Raw genomic sequence first — 6,422 nt, 5'->3', positions numbered from 1 at the left:
CGTATTTGTAAGTGGTAATTGACTCTAATTCCCATGATTGAATCAAAATGTCAAACCATTTGCATATTCCCAGACCTCGCATTTGTACGTGGCATTCGGCTTTAATTCGCATGACAGAATCAACTGCGAAACCATTTGCATATTGATTTGGTTTTTTTCCTGATTTCTAGAGGTGCTCAGGTTGTATTTTAACCATAGAGATTTCCTCTGACTGCATTTTGGCCATGCAAAATTAGGAGTATAAGATTAACCATGATTACTTGGGTGTTGGGCAGACAACTAGCAGATGAAATATGACAACCAATAGACCAGGAAGCTGACCACACCTAGCTAGAACCTGGCTTTCTCCATTGAACCCTTGATCCCGCTAGGCGGTGATGTGAAACTATGGTTGTTGGTGGGTGAGTAAGTTTCGTGTTTCAGGCGTGCATGAGGGGTCTCGTTGCAGAGTGAAGTGGAGAGTGGCGTGCTTTAGAGGCAAAGAGGTTCACTGGGAGATCCCAACTATCTGAAGAAGAGAATAACTCGATTCGTTAATAGAGTAACTAGTTTATCCCGTGTCAATCTTTTGCATGTATATGCTTGTTCTATTCCTGGTGGGCTTGAATCAACAGTGCCTACTTGAAGGTCAGCGTCACTGTTGACAAGGATCTTGGTATCATTTGGGATTGCACACCATAAAGAAATAACAACCACATAAAAATACAATACTTCATGACATTATGACTCAATTTATAATAAGGCTTTCTCGTCTTTTGATCCGCTCTAAAGGTCATAGATATTTTACCAAGTAGTAATAATAAGCCCTTTCTTGATTTACTATTTAACCATTTTTATAGTAACATTTTATTGTTGTTTACATTTACTAACCATTATAGCTACACCACAACTAATTTAAGGGAATGCAGTGTTTTATGTTAATGCTGCCTTCTTGGCTTGAATTTCGTTCCATAAGCTTGGGGTAATCGCCCTTGGATTCACGGTGAGGCACTTGTAAGCCATGCAGAGATTGTAAGTGACAAAAGTAATGTGGACCCCACATGAAGGCCACGCGCCTTACTATTCAGTTCCCCAAAACAACCATGCAAGACATGGAGGATGCCACGTGACTACGTGACTACTTGGAGTCTCTCGATTTTGAGCTTGATTACCTCGGAGGTAAGGAAAATATCCATTACAGAGCTTCGATCTTAATTATATTTGTTAGCCTCTTGCATGCAAGTCTCATTTTTTTTACCGTTCCACGGAGCTATGGTTAATTGCAGGGTGACATTGGTGGTGGTGATAGTCCTGCTATACTGTTTCTTCAAGAAGAAGGCTCTGGCAAAGGAAAGGAGGAGAAGCCGAAAGAAACTCTTCTCGGCCAACGGTGGATCCTTCAGAATCCCAATTTTCACATACAAGGAGCTGGAGAAGGCCACAAAGGGCTTCTCCGAAGAAGAAAGATTGGGAAATGGCGCGTTTGGAACGGTCTATGCCGGGAAACTCAAAGGCGACTGTCCCGTGGCCGTAAAAATGATCAGACATATCGACACCCATGGAATCGAACAGATGATGAACAAAATAAAGCTTCTGTCATCTGTGGAACATCCAAACCTGGTGTGTCTGATGGGCTACTGTCTTGAGAATGGAGAGCCCATACTCTTCTACGAGTACATGCCCAACAGAACTCTTGCTCAACACCTACAGCATGAGAGGGGCCCATCCACACCTACTTGGATCAAGTAGCGGCAAAGACTCCTGTCATTGGCAACACAGGTGTTTGGCAATGAGGTGTGGTTCTACTGCGCCAGGCAACAAACGACAAGGCTAAGAAAATGGTGGGATTACGCTAGACTTAAAAGAGAATTTGCACAAAATATGGGTATTGGCTACCACAACAGTTTCTCAAAGCTCATGATCTGCTCTTTCCCAGCTGACCTGCATCCGAGGTAGAACAAGAAACATTTCTCAGCATACTCTGTAACACTTCTTCGATAACAAACACTTCTTCGATAACAAAGTAGTTTATCCCGTGTCAATCTTTTGCAGGTATACAGGAAATAAAAACTATAAATATATTTTTTTGCTCTATTTTTATTCTAGATCATTAAATTGTTGAAATTTGAACATACCTTTCACTGTGTGCAGAACCTGAGCAATGTAAAGAAAGGAAGATCTGAGCGAGATGCATGTACACATTTTGGAATGGGAGCGACCACAAGTTTCCATTCCTGTAACATAAACCCTAAACATCATATTGACGTCACAGTGAAAACAGATAGGTTTAACAATTCAAGGATAGTACGTCAAAAATACCTCACCAATCAAAAGTCCGACCGGAAAAGAAGCCTGTGTGCACCATGACACCGATCAGAGGGCAGCAGAATCATGAAGGTCGAAAGAAAGCAGTAAATGTTGAAAGAGTTGCAGAGCATAGGACCGAAGCCGTAAGAATTTGAGCTTCTGTTCATAGGCAAAGAGGTTGTTCGTCTGTAATGGAAGGGTAGTATTGTGAGCCGAAGCCAAACCAAAGAAATGGCATGAACAAAAACAACTACTGTAATGGTGGAACTGCTGTAATAGTGGAAAGTAATATTAAGTCATTGTAAAATGGAACTTACAAGTTGTAAAGGTGAAGCTCCGCTCGACGCTCTCTGCTCCTCAAACTAGCTGCTCCACACTCTCTGCTCTGAACTTACTCCGGAGAATTATCTGCTCGACACTCTCTGCTCTGAACTTACTCCAGACTCCGGACAAGGCATTTGTAGACCACCGTGGACGCCTTTTCATATGCAAACATTTGGCACTTGCAGGATGCAGGACACTGCATGCAGGACACGGAGAACAGGTACCAAAAACTTAGGACAAACTAAGTTGTGCTTTTGATAAAATGTTTAGCTCGGCAATATGAGGAAACTTTGGATAACAAAAACTTTTCATCTCTGAAAACTTTGGATATCTTATTTTTACCCTGAACATAATGTCTTGAAAGCTGCGAAGCTCGCAATAAGACCCTCAACTTTGTTGTCCAATAAAAAATTACATAATAAATTTTATATTATTTTCTAATATGAAAAATTTGGTTAAAGTTGTGATGCACATCAATATTTTTGGTCAAACAGGAGATTAATACGCCGTCAACGCACAATCGATCGCTAAGAGTCCCAGGCAGGGACTAATAATTCCTTTGGTAGTGGCACTTCTAGATTATTCCTAGCTAGGCAACTCATCTTGGCGTTAGGTCTCTTCATTCGCTCCATGGTTCTTTTCTATCCCTCCTTTACTTTTCACTTTGGTTTGGTTAGAATGTTTTCGTTATTATCCTATTTTAGTGGCTTATAATCCTATTTGTAGTCCATTTTTTTGGGCCTTCTCCCCCCTTTGTCACTTTCACTTGTTGGCCTTGTATCTACCCCTTACTTCTTCTTAGAAGGCTCTCCACCTTCGCTCTCTAGCAATTGTTGGTCTCTTTTCTTGGTCATTGCCATCCTTGCTGTCTTGTTTCTCTCTTCCATTTTCCCACCGCATGGACCCCTCTTAGGATTTTGAGGTTCACAACTCCCCTCTTTTGGCCCTCTGCCTTCCTCTCCTTTATGGACTCTACTCGATGCCCCATCAACGTGCCCACGTCTACATGGGAAAAACATACTATCAGGAATGGGCCAACTGGGGAAATATTGTTTGGAGGAAACTGTTGCTCGATTTTGCGAGCTCACTTTGGGCCCCATCCAGGATGGACTTGCTCGTGCTTAGTGAGAAATAACCTCTCACAAGCATCAACTCTTAGACACAGAGGTACTTGTTGAAATGGAAGTTTGGGTACCAGACACTGGGAATACATGTGTCATTTCAATCAATATATGCACACATTGGATTAATATTGGCACATGAAATTCCTACTTGGTAGTAGGGTTAGAATTTCAAAATAGACCCACTTGTCAAATTTGACTATTTTCACACCTCCAACCTAGTTTTATACTTTCAAGGAAGGATCTTGACAGTTTTATGAAATGTTCAACTGTATTTGATGGGAATATCACCCCATGATGGGAAATTTTCCCATCAAATTCCATCCCTAATGGAAGAATCATGTTGGATAGGTTTGAGTATCAGGCATATCTCCTCCACTCTATTGAGCACATGCATCATCACATGAAGGACCTAGATCAAAGGATGGAACACAGAGCAACACCTTGGCATCCCACCCCCAGCTGGAGGCATCCTAGATGACAAGGAACCATCTTGGTTTAGCCACATATTCTGATCCCTCCACTTAGTTTTTTTGATATGTCCATGGTTTACTTGTTTCTAGTTCCTACTATTCACTTACAAGGCCGAATAGGCACACTTTTCCGTCTTTGTATGTTTAATTTTGGCTTTCTAAGTACTCTAATATCTTATAACTCTCTACAAAGAGTTGACTTTTAGCTATGGTCCGGTCTTCCTAATGAAAGATCAACCTAAGACTCCGAAAAACATCATCTACACTCTGATTTAAAAGAAAATATATTTTAGGCGACAAAAAATATAAATTTTATTTTGAAAAATATAAATAAAAAATTAATAATATCAAATCTACTTTGTACTAACTAGTAATCAAGATTTTCCTTTTCAAAACAAAGCAAATCCAAGAAAATGGTACATGATTATGGTTAAACCAAAGTTTATAAGAACAGAAGAAGATGGTTTTGGAATAGAAACATTGACTACAACCTTAATCACCATTTTCCAATTTAATATGATGAGATAAATTTTCTTTAGATTTACATAATATACACATTCGTTTAAATGAAGATAGTAAAAACACATTTATTAATTTATATGGTTAAAAAATAAATCCATTAAAAATATATTTAGTTATCAAAGTTTTATATTAATATAATTATATAAATTAAATTGTTGGTAATTTTTGATAGGTATGAAAACACTTTTCTCACGATACATCTTACATTGTCAAGATTAAAAAAATCACTATAGATTCTTAATTTGTAAATAAGGTTTGTTACAATGTCATGGGCGGATACCACATACCCATAAAACCACTGATAGCTTATTAGCAAAGCATTTGTTTTTTTTTTTTTTCAATGTGGTTCACGAGCACTGAGTGGCCGCTACGTCCACGTAGAGAAGCGGGGCAGATCCACCCGAAGGGATCTGCCGGTCGGCCATATCAGGCCTAACCCCGAGGGCGTCGAGGAGATTTGACCCCGTGACCTCCCAACCAGGAAGGTACTTAGCAACGGGAACTCGACCATTTGAGCTATCCCTCGGGGCTAGCAAAGCATTTGTTACAATCCCATCCCCTCCCATTAAAAGAGCGCTTTAACAATGAGAACTTTACCAATTAAACTAAACCTTAAGACTAAAACTACCAATTTTTTTATATAATCCAATACCACTAAAAAACCAAAACCCTATAAAACTACTATTAATTTTATATAATCCAATACCATTAAAAAGTCAAAACCCTATACCTAATACTTATATCACATTTATCTTAAAAACCAACTCTCTCTCTCTCTCTCTCTCTCTCTCTCTCTATATATATATATATATATATATATATATATATATATATATATATATATATATAACTAACACAACCCTAGCCTTCGACATAGATCTAACTTTTTGGGAAAGGATTATGTAGTACCAACATAATATTATATAGCCTTCGGCATAGATCTAGCTTTTTGGGAAAGGATTATGTAGTACCAACATAGATCTAGCTTTTTGGGAAAGGATTATGCAGTACCAACATAGATCCATATTAACTCGGGAAATGATTATGTAGTACCAACATAGATCCATATTAACTCCGGGTGGATCAAATCCTTTGAGGTACAAAAGTTTCCTCAAGTTTTGCACTTAAAAAGAGGTTTTCATAATAAGAGATTTGATCCCTCTGAGCCCTTGGTAGATTGAGAGTTAAGATGGGTCTATGCTAGTTTAGAAATAAAAAATATTTTTTTTTTTACATTGAAAAAATTTAACTCACACAAAACATTTTTAACTATCATATCAATTTACTCAATTTATATATTTGAAATACTAATTATTTTTACTATGATAAAATTTACCTCACACCAACTTAATTTCTTTACACAACATTTTAGTTTGTAAGTATTCCAATTCCAATCTCATGCAACATTTTACACACAATACGAGTTGACATTTTAGTTTTGTAAGTATTCCAATTTCATGTAACATTTTAAATGTTTTAGTTTTGTAAGTATTCCAATTCCCATCTCATGTGACATTTTTACACATAATAGGGACTAACATTTTAGTTTTGTAAGTATTTCAATTTCACGTAACGTTTTACATGTTTTAGTTTTGTAAGTATTCCAATTCCAATCTCATGCAACATTTCTACACATAATAGGAGTTGACATTTTAGTTTTGTAAGTATTCCAATTTCAAATAACATTTTACATGTA

The 6,422-nt window shown here is 37.8% G+C and overlaps 1 pseudogene; it reads left to right on the top strand.

The window, feature by feature from the left end:
- The first annotated feature begins 1,251 nt into the window (after positions 1-1,251).
- On the top strand, positions 1,252-1,728 carry LOC149258462 (wall-associated receptor kinase-like 14 pseudogene; annotated as a pseudogene).
- Positions 1,729-6,422: the final 4,694 nt, after the last annotated feature.

Source organism: Pinus tabuliformis, chromosome 6, assembly GCF_031772625.1.
Source record: "Pinus tabuliformis cultivar Carrire ecotype Pingquan chromosome 6, CPIR1, whole genome shotgun sequence".
Classification (NCBI taxonomy): Eukaryota; Viridiplantae; Streptophyta; class Pinopsida; order Pinales; family Pinaceae; genus Pinus; species Pinus tabuliformis.
This window is presented reverse-complemented; position numbering and strand designations above follow the sequence as displayed.